This window comes from Pleurodeles waltl, chromosome 7 (genome assembly GCF_031143425.1).
Source record: "Pleurodeles waltl isolate 20211129_DDA chromosome 7, aPleWal1.hap1.20221129, whole genome shotgun sequence".
Classification (NCBI taxonomy): Eukaryota; Metazoa; Chordata; class Amphibia; order Caudata; family Salamandridae; genus Pleurodeles; species Pleurodeles waltl.
In genome coordinates this window covers 1,325,496,800-1,325,514,941 of record NC_090446.1, presented here as the reverse complement: position 1 = coordinate 1,325,514,941, position 18,142 = coordinate 1,325,496,800, and positions in this window count along the sequence as shown.

The window sequence follows — 18,142 nt, the reverse complement described above, 5'->3', positions numbered from 1 at the left end:
GTTAAGCAAGAAAATGCCCACTTTCTAAGACCTTCACTAAAAGTTGTATTTTTAAATTGTGAATTAGGAGACCCCAAAGTCCACATCTCTCTCTGCTCCAAATGGGAAATGACACTTAAAAAATATTTCAAGGCAATCCCCATGGTGACCTATGGGAGGGATAAGCCTTGCAATAGTAAAAGCCGAATTTGGAAGTATTTCATTATCAGGACATGTAAAACACACCAGTACATGTCCTAATTTTTAACTACTCTGCACCCTGCCCATGCGGCTACCTTGGGCCTACCTTAGGGGTGCCTTACATGTACTAAAGGGGGTGGGCCTGGAAAGTCGGTGCACTTGCCAGGTCGACATGGCAGTTTAAAACTACACACACACACACACACACACACACACACTGCAATGTCAGATCTGAGGCATGTTTAAAGGGCTACTTGTGTGGGTGGCACAATCAGTGCTGCAGGCCCACTAGTTGCATATGGTTTATGGGCCCTGGGCACACATAGTGCACTTTACTAGGGACTTACTGGTAAATCAGATTTGCCAATCATGGATAATCCAATCACCAATACAAATTAGACAGGGAGCATAAGCACTTTAGCACTGGTTAGCAGTGATAAAGTGCCCAGAGTCCTAAAGACAACAAAAACAGGTAAATAAATAGGAGGAAAGAGGCAAAAAGTTTGGGGATGACCTTGCAAAAGGGCCAGGCCCAGCAGTATGTATCTAGAGACTTGAGTGTGTGCTAATGTATCTGCTGCAGACATATGCATGTAACATGCAGCTCACAAGATGAAATCTGTGTGGTACCAACATAACCTTCGACCTTTTGATTGTGTTAGTATGTTATTAAAAAGGATTCACCATACATGCACAATGTAGTACAATATTTCCAGGTACAAGTTAAAAACTAGTATTCAATTTATTAACTATGAAGTACACCTATAAAAAACATTTTATTCCAGTTCCTTGCTTGCAAAGTAAATGACTTTCAGCAAAGCACAATTGATCAAGGATCCCATTGCCTTCGAATAAAATTACCTTGATTGGTGGTGCTGTCTGCTAGGCACTTGTAACCACAATCTGATTGTATCTTACCCTTTTATTTTCCACTCTTGCAGCGGTATGTGAACAGAAGTGGCATCTTGATAGAAAACAGCTCATATTTAAAGGAAAGGTACAACATAATGCCAAGGAATGTGATAGTGCTTAGCAGTTTGCAGAATAAGAATTATATTGAACCTTATTGCTACATGCCTCTCTGATAGTCACACTGCCTAAATGTATTCTGCAAAAGACATTTGTAGTATTATTGTGCATATACTTAAATGAATATATTAGTAATCACAAATGCAATTGTATAGGAGTGTTTACTTATGAGAAGAACTGTTGAGCTGTTTTCGACCTTTAATCCATAATGAAAATCTCTATGAACAGTCTTTATGAGGGAAGGTTTTCTATAGAAATGTGCATGGTAAAAAAAGACTACACAAACAATGGACCATCTCGATTGCACCACGCATCCTCTGTTTACATGAATACAAACCTTTGTGACTTTAGAGTGGTTTGTTGGCTCTGGCTGGAGTGCTGAAGAATAGCCAGTATCCTTCATGTGACTATACTGGAAATCCTTTCAACCTCCAATTGCCCATTAAATGGGCATTAAATGGGTAGGATGAGCTGTGCCACAAAGACCAAAGGCTTGGGCCGTAATCACTGTATAAAAAGCGATACCTTTTTACTGGTATAAAATCAATGCACATTTTTTCCAAGCAACCCTCATGGACTCGCTTGACAGATTTTATTCAGGTTAGGAGCGAGGATGCTGTTATTTCACTGACTCTTGTGCGTAGCAGCCAGTAACTATTGAACTTGCGGTTTCACACTTCTACTTATTCATATGTATCTAGGATTCCTTTGTATGTTTGTTGAAATTGTCATTGTGCTGTTTTTAGCACAGTACTTTTGCCTTGTTCATACATGCCAAGTTCCCCTCACACGATGCAAGGCATCAGCAACAATGTGACTCCAGTAAATTCAAGGTAAACGCCTAAGCTCCATTTGTTAGGCCACCCTCAGTCTCCCATCCTACATTTTGCTATGAATGATCTTGGAGCCTTTTGGGGAGTTGTAACTGCAGGTATTGGCATCATACTTTGTGTACCCTCTGTAGGAAATAGGGGTTGGATCAAAGCAAGATGATGTCTAGGTTTGCTTCTGGGTCAACATGAGTAGACCACTATTTAAGGAATAAATTCTCAAGGAGACTTCGCCTGGCTACTGAGCATATTGGTGAGTTATTTCAGATCCTCACTCTAGTTTGCTGCCAGCTTCCCCCCAGTATGCATGGTTATAGTGGTCCTGCAAGTAGCTTCCTTAGACAGGAATCATTGTGCCATTACTGTTGCAACCTAACCCTGACTCTTCCTCCGTCATTTGCTATTGTGAGCCTGGAATCATGAGATTTAGCCTGTTGATTATCTTGTCCCACAGCCATCAAGTGGCAAATGTGTTAGAGTGGAAAGTTTGGTAATGTTTTAGTGGCACAGAAGTCAGCATTAGGTGACTTTATATTCACATTTAAAAGCCTAACTGAGACACACTAGTATGTTTTTTAAAGTGTACATGTTTTGTCTGATGAGGGACATTGTGCCTACCATTAGCAGACATTGTGCTGACCATGGCAAACGTGTCCAACCATGTTTAATAAAATACTAACCTGATTTATAACAATGTTTGAGAATGAGTAATCATTAGAGTGAATTATTATGAGAAGAAAATAATTAAGATTTATGTTGATTTATGTGGCTTATTAGTTTAAAGTTACATGTGTGCAGAAACATTAATGTACATCTCAATCATATTCAGTGCATTTCGATAACAAAGATTGCAATTAATATAGAAATACTTCACATATTTTATGATATATTATTAATGAGATAAATTCAAGAGTTTTCAAATTTTGCATGTTTTATTAATGGTTATATTAATTCATTGAATTTCTTGTGTTACCATAACTTGGCCTGAAGTTTTGCAGTTGCAACAGTAATGAAAAAGCCGAATCACTTATTTCCCTTTAACCTGATTTTTCTCCTTTAGGTTGTTTCACATGTTTAGCAAAGAGTTCTATTGTATCATGTGTAAGTATTTTTCTTCTGACCTTGGAACTGGAGCTGGTTATTTTAACATTAAGACAGATCCCATTTTTAGTCATTCTGTTCTCATGTAAATCGTTGAAACTGTTGTGAACCATGGGAAGATTTTGGAATGTATCAGATAATGTACAGGGTTGCTAGCTATTGCTGGTGTCACACGGAAGGAGAGATGACTTCACTCAGAAACTGACAGAATCTGGAGATGTTGCAAACCTCATGGGCATTCTAAATTTAATTGGGTATTGTCCTTTCATGAAACATGGCCCTACTCAATAGACCCATCAAATGGCACTGGACATTTATATTTAATTCTTCTGGAATGTATAATGGTATTGATGTTGAATAGATTAAACTTGTTTCACAGATTTGGCCAGCCTATGGTTTCATATACTTATGTAACTTAGTTTTACCCTCTATTTACGTGACTTTGGCTTTGTGGTTATAATAAAGCTTTGAGACTTTTCATTGATTGGATTTTTGTTTCCATGGCCAAATTGGTTATGGTGTTTGAATTTTTTCTGTATTGATAGAGATTTGAGTGAAAGTGCTTGCTTTTACCAAACTCTTCACTGTGTACAAAGATCCCATCGACCTCGGTGGAAGCGTTTTTGAATCCTGACCTGGAGGAAAAATGTGCTCTCAGTTCTTGGTAGCAGAGTTATGGTTTTGTCCCATGAGGAAGGGAGAACCAAAAATTAGTATTAAGAGTTGTGACAAAAATTGGCAGTAGAGAGGGACGGCTATGTTCCTTAGGAGGGGCAGTTGTCATTGTATTCACATTGTGATTTGCTCTATGGGTAGTTTGATAGGTTGATGAGATTTCAGCAATCATGTTACAAATGTACAGTACTTGTATGAGTAGGGTTTTGCACTTGCGGTGCTTCTGCCAAAATTGCAGTGAAATGTTATGTTGTGAGGTGTTTGTGGTGCCGTCGTACTCAAAGTGATTGTGGTGCTTTGTGTCCAAAAATGTCCACGGTGGTTGTTGTTGTTTATGGGTCCATTGAGGCCTAAGTCTACAGAGTAACACACAGTTCTATGGAGACACTTGGTTAATTTATTATCTGCAGTGAGGTATTGGTTATGCGGTACCATTGACAATACCAGTAGTTTTCCTTGAGTGAGTGTGAGTTGTTGGTTGGTAGAAGGTGAATCCTGATTACACATGGAGGATATGAATCAACCAGGATGAGATTTGCTGGTCGAGTTTCACCTCTGTAAATGTGAAAGCCACACTCTGAAGTGTAGCCCATACAGCTTTCAAAGCATTTGAGCCCTACTGGTAGTGAGCAGCTGGTTTTTAGTGCTCGCAATATTTTGCATTTAAAGTGTATATGCGTAGTAGTGTAAGAGACAGTTGGGAAGTGACTTGCAGCTGCTGAGTGAAGTGAGTGTGATGTCATTTGGTCTGTGCTGGGATTGGTTGATTAGTGAGAAAGCCACACACGTGTTGGTGGAAAGGACTGCATTGTTGTTGGTTAAGGTCAACTTCGAAAAGGATTGTGGGATTGAAAATGGCTTCCTGGATTTCTAGGAATTCATAATTGTGAATTGAAATTAGTCCAAAAATGAAAAATTTGAAAGCTTTAAGAAGTGCGTTGAGATGAGATGTGTTTTTCCAGTTAGGGAGGGTGAGCCAACACCGCCTGAGGGAAGTCCAGCATATGAAGTGATAGAAGCGAGAGGAGTTTCAGCATGCATCTGGATCAAGAAATGATGTAAAATTACAGAGAAAGAGGGTTCATTGGCTTTTCCGTGATACAGAACATGTAGCTTGAGGATTTTAGAAAATTTGAGGAGAACATTGTGCGAGTTAAAGCCTCCTCCGAGACCCGCACAATTTGAGGCTCTTGCTATTTGGGAACTAGTGGCAAGACAAAAGGTGTTGTGGAGCCATTTTAATGATGTTTGTGGGCATGTTATTTCAGCAACTTGGCCTGCTGCCTGTGCCCATTAGCCTAGTAACATTTAATTTTATTCTTTTATTTTGTGGTGATGTTGTATTTTCCTTTATCTTGCTATTCTTTTGCCTAGGAAAGCATTTACATTCCTTAGCAGACATTCTTTCATTCTGTGCTTTCTTCAAGGCTACAATGAGAAAGGATTGCCGGCACAAGTGGTACACCGTGTCTCTAACATTTCACAGAAACACACATGGGGACACTTTTCTCAGAACATTAGCTGTTTTATTATATAAACATCTCTCTATTCTCTGCACGTGAGAGGGCAGTTCCAGCCAGATGACCGCTATTGCATGCTGTTTGACTTCGTTACAGCTGCTCGCTGAGACTACTGGTTCCCTGGCCTACATGGGGGTGGTGTCTCTATAGGCAACAGGTTTCTCCACTACTGTCATACTTGGGTATGGAGTGATATCTTCCCAGGGGGGTCCTGAAGGGTGGATTAGTGCTTATCCTGCTGCGCTCTAGCATAGAACATTAGTAGTGTAGCTAGGCATCACACATCTTGCATAGTGACAGTATGGTGGGACTTTTCTTGGGTTTCGCTTTTCTTGTCACCATTTTGCATTTAGTATGTTTCATCATCCTAATTATTGCATTTCATGTTATTTTATTTTACAGACACAGCTGATTCAATTAATCTTATTTAACCATTCCCTACTTCTATTTGCCTTTTCCATGTGTGAGACAAATGTAACTGAGAGAAAAGGATGAAATCTGATCCACTACGATTTTCCTGTGAAGTCGCAATGCCATGCGCCCAGTTACCACAGATCCCCCTTGCTCTTGGGCATAGGTGAGGTGCTGCTGACTGGCCGGAAACAGATTAGGCCGACAGTTGTCTCATGGTGTGGGATCAGACTAAGTTACCCACAGTTCAGGTGATGCTGCCACCCAAATCCAGCAGCCTCTTTTGTACAGTGAGAGCCAACGCGACAAAGGAAATATTGAAATATGACAGTAGAATGAGGAGAGCAGAAAAGACATTGGCAGAAGCTAGATGGGATGAAGAGCAGAAAATTTGAAGATTAGACATGCTAGAGGGAGTAAAACTGTTTCCAGCAATAACAGAAGGTGATGGGAGTACAAGACCTAAAATGAAAAAGAAGCAGACACATAAAACAGAGCAGGAAGCAGATGAGAACAGAAAAACAGCTGCACAAGAGAGTGACTCAGAAGATCAGTTTATAGGTCTGCTTTTGATCAATCGTCCCCCGCCACATAATGTGGTTGAAATGACGGCACAAAACGTAGTCCCAAGTGTGCCCACAGCTCCATTTTCACAAAGTCCAGTTTCAGCAGTTCCAGTTGTTAGTACAGCACAGAATATTACAGCCCCAGTTGCGAGCCAGATGACTCAAATGTAATCAACACCATCTGTACAGAATCTTAACCAGAGACAGACCATGCCTATTCTCCAGTTTCAACAACCCCAAATATAGCCCAGAATCAATCAGGGCAGACGTTTTGCACAGGGCACAAAGTGTAGGGATTATAACTCCGCAGAATCAGATGAAGTTGATGGGACCAAAAGCAGTGACAGTTCCCATAACAAGAGGTCCAGTTATCCCACTGTATTCTTCAGGAAATACTGGGAGTATCCTCCAGAACCCAAATCCTGTGTCTGCAGTAGTTTCACCATACTCAACTAATACAGAAATGGAAAGGTTAGCTACATCTATTCAAGCTATGACACCCATGAAAATTACAGGTCCCAAACAGATGTTAGATCGAACAGGTCCAATAATAGATGTGAGATGTTCTTCATGACCCACAGAACCTGAATCAAAGAAACAATATTAATCTGCAAGTATTTTCAGCACAGCAATTGACTGAGTGGTTGGAAAGTCTGAGTGGAGCAACAGGTGTAATGTAATCAACAATAGTGTCAGAACAGAAGAGACCCCAGAGAGAGAGAGGGCAATGAATGTGCCCAGATTCAAATTAGAATTAAATGAATTAATTGAAGGAACACTTGAGCTGGAAAGACTAGATACTTACACTGAAGATGAATTGCGCTTCATGTGCAAGGACCTCAGACAGAAAGCAGGACAGAATTATGAAAAATTAGCCAAGTTAGCAGAGAAATACGAGATTGAATTAGACAAGTCAAAACCTTTCAAGAGGAGTGACAGTTAGAATTCAGATCAAGGGATATTGCAAACATGAGGTCATGTGGCATGAAAATGCACATTAAAGACTTAATCATGACTATTCAAACATGGATAAATGAGAAGGCAGATGACCAAAGAGAAGAGAGCAGAAGAAAGCCAAGCAGAAATTGCCTCCAGTTGGAGCAAATGAAGCTGAGGCAAGTGTAAAGATGATATCAATGAGAGAGATACCAGGTAGCGCTCATGTCCATGTACCTTGGAGCAGAAGTGACACACTGTCATTCACAAATGATTACCCGAGATTGAAGGAGAAGCCAGTAGAATAGTACAAGCAGACAGAAAGGTCTGTGCAACTTTCAAAATGCCTGTGGGAAGATTTGAATTCCTTGATTGACATTGTGGTTCTAGTTGATTTGTGGGTTGAGTGCAAATGCAGTGTTGATTGGACAACTCATGAACCGCCGAGAGATCCAGTAACAGATGTGCCGTCTGAAGAGGTGATGAAAGGGTATTACAAAGTGATTGAATTCCTGAAGAATATAGTTTCCTCTAAATATGTTGATTGTGATTGGCAAAGGATTGACAGAACATCAAAGGAAACAAAGGAATTGATTCATGCTTACTGTGAGAGACTGTTGCAAGCAATTAAACAGCACAGTGGCTCTGAGGTTATTGAGCCAAAAGACATGAGTCATTTTGTGTTAAGATTTGTGCAGGGATTGAAACCTGAAATTAACAATGTGATACAGAGTCAGAATCAGAATCTAAATACTTTATTGGCTATAAATAAGCCATAAACGTTACATCAGAACAATATACAGCATTTCCTAGCAAAATAAAATCATTCAAATCTTTAAATTGTATTTACATGATACAAAGTTTTCAATTAAATAGAACACATTCTTCAAGTGCTTTGGATAAAATTCAAGACTGCATTGATAACATCTTTATTACCCAGGCCCTTAAGGTAGGCAATAGCAGTTATATGGGATCTAAAACCTTCCCGCAATACTGGTCTCAAGAAATTTCTTCTCTCATGTAAATAAAATGTGCAAAATGGGGTGAGGTGGAGAGTAGATTGATCAGCCGGTGCTTCATAATGACAGAGGGGCAAATAGGAAAACCAAGGGCCTCTGTTAGGGAAGGCCAATAGAAAGTGTATTGCATTAAGTCTAAATCTCGTCAGAAGAAACATATGTCTCTCATTTTCTATAACTTGCAAATAAAGTGCCAGATGAGGTGTGATCCCAATTACAGCTCCCCTTTCCTCACAATCAATTTGCAAGCGTGCCCTATACAGCTGCTCTAAGAAAAGCTCTTTAACTTTGCTCATGAGAATGCTTGATAGACTATCCAGATTATGGTGAAACGCTGAGGTCCCCAACCTACCAAAGCTCTTTCTAACATAATTCAACCAAGGAATCTCTAGAGAGTTATCCATATTCATGCAGTCTGTCAAGATAAGTCTACTCAGGTGGGCCTCAGGGTTTTCCCAAATCTGTGTCCATTGTGAAAGCGGTTGTAATTTAATAAAATTCTCTACAAATGTTAGCCCTACCTCGCTATTACAGAATGATGTTGCTGTGGACTGCGGAACTGCCAACAGCCTTCATATAAACTCATTTTGTACAATCTGCAGAGAAATACAATTTGAATAGCTCCAAATGCCCACGCCAAATGTAGCAATTAACATGCCTTTACTCTTCTAAATGCAGAGTAACTCACTTACTGGTTTGTGGCCCAACCTTTTCGCAAACCTGAAGACTGTGGCCCTCATTCCAACCCTGGCGGTCTCTGACCGCCAGGGCGGAGGGCAGCGGAAGCCCCCCCAACAGGCTGGCGGTGCTTCCTGGGCTATTCTGACCGCGGCGGTAAAGCCACGGTCAGAAAAGGGGAACCGGCGGTTTCCCGCCGGTTTTCCCCTGGCCCAGGGAATCCTCCATGGCGGCGCTGCTTGCAGCGCCGCCATGGGGATTCCGACCCCCTTCCCGCCAGCCTGTTTCTGGCGGTTTTCACCGCCAGAACCAGGATGGCGTGAACGGGTGTCGTGGGTGTCATACAGATTTTCACTGTCTACTTTGCAGACAGTGAAAATCGCGACGGGTGCAACTGCACCCGTCGCACCCCTGCAACTCCGCCGGCTCCATTCGGAGCCGGCTTCCTCGTTGCAGGGGCTTTCCCGCTGGGCCGGCGGGCGGCCTTTTGTCGGTCGCCCGCCGGCCCAGCGGGAAAGTTGGAATGGCCGCCGCGGTCTTCTGACCGCGGGGCGGTCATTCGGCGGTAACTGCATGGCGGGCAGCGACCGCCGCCCGCCGCGGTCAGAATGACCGCCTGTGTCTATTGACTTTTGAAATTGCAGGACTTGCACATTCAATAAGAACCTCCAATTGAAATCAATGTCAAAGAGAATACCTAGATACCTAAAATGAGGGTTTGTCATGACTTCTTCATCTCCAAGAAAAAAACATCCTAGTATTAGTCGATTTGGGTCCTCATTTCATTATAAATGACTTAGTGCAGTTAGTTTTTAGGACTACGTTTTCCATAAAATAATTAAAAGCATTTAGCAGAGACTGTAGACCATTGGCTGTCCACACTAAGGGAACAGCATCATCTGCATAAAGTAAAACTGGTATTTACCGTAAACCGATCTTGGGGATGTCATTCGCCGCCCTACCAAATGATCTCTGAGGGCATTATTATTAATTAAAAAAATAAATGGCACCAGGACACAGCCCTGTCTCACCCCAAAGACTGTTGGAAAATCTTCAGTAAGGTCTCCATGTCTAGTGTAGTGGACTCTAGCTGTAGTATGTGCATGCAGTCTATGGAGCAAGGAGATAATTGCACTATCTATACCTAATTGTAGCATTATCCCACACAGCCTGAGACAGTCCACTGAGCGAAAGGCACATGTCAAGTCGATAAAAGCAAGATGGACACTGCCTTTTTTGGCCTTAGTATACTTTTAGACTATGAGAGACAAATTGAGGGCCTGATCAACTGTGCCTAGGCCTGGCAAAACCCAAACTGCAAGTCTGAGAAACCATGGTTCTCAGAGGCCCAACTTTGTAATTTGACCAACATGACCCGCCCCAGAATCTTGACCACAATGTCTTTTGTCTCCCTTTTTAAAAATGGGGACAATCATGATCTCCTCCCATGTTTGGACCAAAGGACCAATAATTGCAGTTCTCAAGACGTTAGTTACTAGAGGTCCCCAAAACGGAGTCTTAGATTTAAAGACATCCATAGGGATTTGGTCCGGACCAGGAGCTTTCTCTGTGGGACAGTTATCAATTGCTAAAATAACATCAGCAACCTTAATAGAACTGCTCAGTTCCACATTGGCAAAATGGTCCATGATACGTTGAGCCTTGTCAACATGCATATGAGGCTGCTCCTTGGGTTAAAAAATAGCTGAAAAATGTGACACCCAGTCCTCATTTGGAACCACACACTCAGCTTTAGGGATGGACTCCCCAAGGAGTGCCTAGGAGTTCACAACTTCCCAAAACGCACATGAATCTTTTCTCTCGCTGGCAATTCTTAGGTCCTCCCAAGCCTTTTCAGCCTTCCTTCTTAGAGTTGCATTTTTAAATGTTTTTCTGGCCTTCACTATACCAAGCCTATCTTGAAGATGCTTCTTCAGTGTCAATTTTAGTGCTTTAAGAGCTTTAGTACAGGCACTATCAACAACCTTGGGCTGGTCCTCAAATTTCTGGGTGTTCTAGTCAATGTATCTGCCATATACTCTTTAAGGGAGGTAAAAGCCTGACTAACATCATGAGGATCCAGTTAACCTCAAATTGCTTATGTGTAAATAAGTTGTTATAAAATGCCTCCTTGTCTATTTTTCCCCAACAGATACTTATGCCTTTCTTCCTTTTAAAGCTAACGGGAAATTGTTGAATTTTCTGAGCAACACTAGATAAAAATACATTTTTAAGCTCTAACGATAAAGGATTATGGTCATTTTACACGAGACCAACGTTTTACAAGCTACCAATGCCATTAGCAACTCCTTAGAAATTAAAATATGGTCTATAAAAGAACCAGACCTCAATCCAGTGAATGACGGAAGCTGATTTGACCCCCATGCCCCATACTCTTGTGGAAATACAAGGTCATTAGCAAGAGGCACACTATTTAATGTTTCACCATAAGGAGTGTGTTTAAAATGTGTACGCGGGTTATCACATTCATCACAGATGCCACATATTATAGAGGAACTATTGCTACAAAGTTCAATACTAAAATCACCAACCCACATAATAAAAACCACCCTGATAAGGTCATTCATAATCTTATGTAGTGGCCAATTCTGGTACTTTATGCACCGCCAAAGATGTAGCAATATATGTCACCAAGCCCCTCCCCCCCTTGGCACGACCTGACTTGGACGGAGTAGCTGGCACATAATAGGTAATAAAGACATCTAGATGCGGGGAGTCCTGTAACCATGTCTCTTAGCAGAAAATTGCTTGATAGCAGCCCACCAAATTCAACAAATCTGGGGCCTCCAATTTCGTGCGCAGACCTGCCATGTTCCAAGAAATTAATTCAAAAGTCCCCTCTCAGGGTAAATCTATCTTCTCTTAAAGGCTGACAGGGTAAAACGTCCTTCAATGACTGCTGAACAATCGGGTGCGAAATATAGTGGTTATCTTTAATCTCTCGTTGTGCCACTGGAGAATGTAGTCAATCCAATTGCTCTAAAGAGGCAAGAGGAGAAAATCTATTGAAAGTGGGGACGATGATATTAGAGTAATTACCAATCATTTCCTATACTGGCCCTTGATGGACATGTTTACTAACATTGGAACAACATTGGAAACCAGCCTCGGAGCTATAGGGGGTAAAAGGAGCCCAACAGAAGGGCTCTAATGCCCCCTATAGTTGTGGAGTTGTCTAAGTGAGTAAAGTAAAGACCGAACTAAACATAACATTCTAAAATTCATATTTATGCATTCACCCTGTAAAGCTTTCTGTGATGGTCCAGTCCAGGAGACCCTTAGTACAAATAATGTCTTCAGAAAAATCATGAACCCAATCAGAGTGCTTCCGTTAGCAATATGAAACCTTATTTACATGTGACTCTGGAGTAACCAAAGACAAGGCTTTGAACGTTTTCAAATATAATAATATCAGGGTGTGCTCTGGGGGAATATGAGGCTGAATGTCATTTTGCTCAGAGCTTGGGGCCTTATTCCCTGGGCCTGTCTCTTTGCTCAATGGGGCTTTATTTGATTACCTTAACCCATGAGGCCTAACCTCGGCTGCACAGATGCAGATGTTAAGAGCTCATTAGGCGTTTGTTGACTAGAGTCTACGTGAACTTTAATATTAGCACTAAAGGCCCTGCCTTTTGCTTCTGACTGGATACTCCCAGAGGGCAGGCTGGCAACACTACTCTGATTAACTAGCGGGGCCTCAATGGCCACTTCCTGAGTTGAGTATGGGGGTCTAATCATAACATCAGAGCTAGCAGAATACAAGTCATGAGGTTGCAAGCCATCCCCCCGAACATGTTTCAATTCACTGAACGTCTTAAGTTCTAACTCAATTAGTCCCAGGTGCTCAAAGAATGGCTTTAGTTTAGAGTCCAAGGCAGCATTTATCACATCTTTTATCATAACTTTCAAAGTATTCTGGGAGAAAACAGGCACTGTTTCATTTCCCTTTGGTGGAGACTTCTGTTTAGAGGCCTGAATAGTATTAACCCCTTGATGTTCGGAATTCTTAGCGGGCTCCTGTCTCTTTCTCCCCCCCCCATGGATTCCTTTCCAAGCGTGGGAGTAACTATCAAAACTTCAGAATCCAAAGGGACAGAAGGATGGGAAACCCATGAGGATTTACTACATTAGAATGCATCTGACCTTGACCTTCTTGTAGGGAGTCTGAAGTGCCTAAAACTTGCGAGTCTGTCCCATTTTTGGGAGGACTGAATGGCACATCATCAGATGAATTTGGGGAGAGACTAAGAGGCGACGTTCTACCAGCTCACTTTCTTTGTTAATGATGCCAACTTCCCATGATAAGAAACATCCATACTTGTTTTCTGGGGCCCTTGTGTGCCACCAAGGGAAGGCTTGCACTTCCCTACTTGAGCCTTTGGCATGATGTAAATACAATAAACTGATAGCACCAGAGATGAGCAATACAATAAAATCAATACCTCTTTGAAGTCAACCTTGCGATAAGTAATTTACCTCTTTGAAAAAAAGGGGGTCAACTTAAAATTGGCCTGAACAGCTATGATGGTCCCACTCTTGGTCTGGTCTTCACCCGGGCGTGTCCCGCACAGCCTAAACCAGTGAGTTGCTCTTCAGCACCTCCGAGCATGTGTGCTGTGGCGGGGCGGCCCCCCTGCCATGAAGACTGCAGGGGAATGAAGTCTAAGGCTCCCCCGGTCCTGTGAACAAGCAATCCAGAGTCAGTTAATTTGCTGGTAGAATAAACTGATTGATGAAGTACTGCAGTATGCTAGTTACTGTAGTGATGAAATTGAATTGAAGCAAAAACAGTTAAAGGAGAAAGCAATGGTGTTACAAATTAAATCTGCCCAAGCATGAACACAGAGGAATGGTGAATATTAGTTGGATGCATGATATGCAACAGCAGGGTAACAATGTGACTCAGATCAGAGGTAGAGGACGTGGTGTTCGAATAGATCAGAGTGGTAATGTGCTTGACATGCAGTCGATGAATAAAATGCTTCCATGTCATGTTTGCAGAAATCTCAGACATTGGAGAAGGAGTGTCCGTGCAATAATGTGAATAATTTGGTGCAGAATGGTGGTGTTGTAAAGATGCGGACAGTGGTCAAGTTCGAATTCAGATAGTCCAAAGACCCCAAATTCAAAATATGGCTGTTCCTACTGGATTGCCACAGATGAAGGTCCAGCAAAAGATGCAGGTGCCTCAACAAATGCAAGTCCCTCAGCAAATGCAGGTTCCACAAGCCCCGATGCAATGGCAACAAGTGATGGTTCCTCAGCCAAATATGAATCAGAAGGCAACTGCAAATGTGAATCAGTTGATCACGTAATATCCGTTGATGGATTTCAGTGATGATGAAGTTTCAGGAACATATAATAGTAATAGCTCAGATGAGGAAGAATGTGTACTGGTTGCAACCCGTAGAAGTGGATCAGCGTGGTCCCTATGAAAATGCCAATGTGATGGGACATGATGTTTTATTCCTGGTTGACACTGAAACAGCACGTTCCACTGTCACAACCACAAAAGTTCCAGGCATGCCTTTGTAGAAAAGTACAGGTAGTAGGAGTAGCAAATTAGCATTTGACAAACCTGATTATAGAACATATTCCAGTTAAAATAGGGCCCTATGAAGATTTGCAACAATTTGTGTTTTGCGATTCAAGTCCTGTGAGTCTGTTAGGATGTGATCTATTATGAAAATTAAACTCTTACATCAGTAGTAGTCACAATGGATAGCAATCCAAACAAACTGTGATGATCCAGTGCCCAGCAAAATTGATGAGTTGTGTCCTCTCATTTAATTATTTCCAGTGATGACAGTACATGATTTGTCTGAAGAATTGCAGGGAACAGTGATGATGAAGGTTTGAGATTTTTCAAGAAAAGATATCGGACTCATCAGAGGTGTTGGGTCAGTGTTTCCCAAGATCCCTCACTATAATATGGCCCCAGAAGTAATTGCAGGAATTACACTTGTAATTGAAAACGTTGTTGAGCAGGGAGTTCTGAAGGCAATCATGGGAAGTCCATGTAATTCTCCTATTATGGGACTGCAGAAGTCCAAGATTTGAGAAAAGTGAACAAGATTGTCGTTTCATGTTGTCCTGTGGTACCGAATCCTGCTGTGATTTTGTTTCAGATCCTTTGTGAATCGGAATAGTTTACTGTCATTGATTTGTGTCAGGCATTATTTTCAGTTTCGCTCCACGAGGAAAGTCAGTTTTTATTCTCACTTAAATTCAGAAGCCTTGTATATTCCTGGTGTAGCACTCCTCAGGGGTATACTGAGTGTCCATCCATTTTCAATCAGGTCTTGAAAAGAATTGAGAGTCCCTGAGCATGCCATTTCATTCAGTCTTAGTTCAATATATTGATGACTTGATGGTTGCATCAACACACATGAAGCGTTTAGGAGAGATTCTATTGCCTAATTGAAACATTTGGGTGAAAATGGGCATTAAGTTTCCCCGCAAAATTACCGTATTGGCAGAAGAAAGTGAAATATTTGGGTCATCACATAGAGAAGGGAGCAAGGAAGGTGTCCTAAGAGAGAGTTGCAACAATCACGCAGATGAATCCACCTGTGAAACAAAGAGATGCTAGACATTCAACGCAGATGCTAGAATGTTCTTGGGAGTGGTTGGTTACTGCTGCCAATGGATTCCGAATTTTTCAATGATTTCCAAGCCCTTACAAAAATTGACACACAAAGAAGATACTGATCGGGTGACATTCGATGAGGTGCTTGAAAGCCTTCAATGATCTGAGAGAAAGCTTGTGCCGAGCCCAAGCCCTGGGAATGTCAGATTACATAAATGTTTTCCATTGTTTTGCCATGAACGTGGTGGTTGTGCACTTTCTGTTTTGACGCACTTGCATGTAGGGGTCAACGGACCAGTGGTTTATTTTTCTGTTACATTGGATTCTGTAGCTGCTGCTTTGCCCGGCTGTTTAAAATCAGTGGCCCCATTGGTGTCAGCATAGGACAGTGCGCAGGCATTGTCATGGGTCATCCTCTGAATGTTTTTTTCCCCATTCAGTAGAGGTTCTTTTGACCAGAACCAAAACCCAACATTTGACCAATGCATGTTTGACCTGTTATGGAACTCTGATATTAGGCTCTCCCAATGTAAACATTAAAAGGTGCACAGCTCTGAAACCAGCAACACTTTTACCAGTGGTCAGCGATAATGTTAATGATGAATATGAAGTGGACCATGACTGTCTCTATGAGATTGAACTATGCACCAAACCTGGACCTGATATTTAAGATACCCCATTGGATGAAAATGACTATATCATCGTTGTTGATGGCTCCTGTTTGAGAGATAATGAAAGAATTCTGAGAGCTGGTTATGCAGTTCATTTCAACCCAAGTAGCCAAATTGGTGGCTCTTACTTGAGCATGTTGTGCCTCTGAACATCTCAAAGTGACAATTTTAGCTGATAGTCAATATGGGTTTGGTGTAGTTTATGACTTTGGACAGTTGTGGTCCCAGAGAGCTTTTATGACCTCTTCGGGATCACCAATTTAGAAATGTTTAAATAATTTATCAAGTGTTGAAAGAATTACAGTTTCCAGTAAAGACTGCAGTTGTGAAATGTGCAGCACATCAAAAGTCAAGTGATTACATCTCATTGGCAATGACTGCACTGACCAAGTAGCCAGATACTGTGTGCTCCATTGCACGTCCCTTAATTAGGAATGGAGTGATAGAAACAGCACAAATGAGACAAACAAAAGTTTTCTGATGACAGCAATTGACACCTGGTAACCTGGTAAGGTTAAGAGATTACAGGAGGAGGTTTCTGAAGAGGAACATACAGGGTGGAGTAGGGCAGGTTGTGTTCAGAAAGATGATGATGACATTTGGGTTTCAAATGAAGGACAAGCAGGGTTGCCAAATAGTTTGCTGCCTTCAATGGTGAGGTTCTATCATGGGCAGGTGCATCTTGGCAGAGATGCAATGATCAGGACATTTAAACAGACATGGTATATCCCCAGATTCAGACTTGTTGCAGAAGCAGTGTGTCACAGATGAGTAACATGTCAGCAGATGAATGTAGGGAAACGCACTGTGGTTACCTTGTGCCAGATAGGTAGATCAGGTGGACCTTTCAACAGAATGCAGCCAGATTTCATTGAGATGCCTGCATGCAATGGATTGAAGTATGTATTGGTGATTGTGTGTGCCTTCTCACATTAGATAGAATCGCATCCAATAGGCAGGAATGATAGCCTCACAGTTGCAAAGTTGTTGTTGAGAGAGGTGATCCTGAGGTTCAGATTCCTGACTTCTTTGGAATAGGACCAAGGATCTCATCTCAATAAGGAGATTGTCAAATTGATGTGTGCAGCATTTCAAACTGAGCAAATATTGCACTGCAGTTAAAGACCAGAGGCATCTGGATTGGTCGAGCAGATGAATGGAACTTTAAAGTCTTGATTTGCAAAGGTGTGTGCTTCTACAACATTGATATGGCCTGATGCATTGGCACTTATTCTGATGAGCATGCATATCACTCCTGAGAGGAAGACAGGATTGTCTCCACATGAGATTCTCATGGGACGAGCTATGAGACTACCAGCCATGTGTGCAAATGCACTTGTGAACATTACAGATGACTTAGTGCTGGATTGTTGCAAAGGAATAGCTTATGTTGTTTGCTCTTTGTCTCACCAGGTAGAGGAAGCAACAGTTCAACCGCCACAGGAACAGTGTCAAGACTTGAGTCCAGGCGATTGGATTCTCATAAAAAGCACATCAGAATGTCATGCTTAGAGCTGCATTGGAAAAGGCAGTATCAGATTATCCTAGTAACTACAACAGCTGTGAAGTGTGATGGTCTTCTGAACTGGGTAATGTGAGCCACACACATAAAGTTCCATGTCCTCTTGGCAATACAGTGCCTGTTCATCTAGGGTCGGAATCAGTGAGTGAAGGGGTCCAGGTTAGCCAAACTGTGAGGACTGGGCAAGTGGCTGCTGCAGAGCCTGCACAAACTGGTGAGCATCTGAGCACATCAAAGACTGTCGGAGGTGCAGGAGAGCCAAGTCAAAGTCAGCCAGCTCCTGCTAGCTCAGGAAACGTTGCGGTACTAGTAGTGCCTGAAACATAAGCTGTAAGAGGAGTCCAGTGGCCCTCAAAAAGTCCGGGACCCAGTTGCAGATCTGCTTCCGACAAAT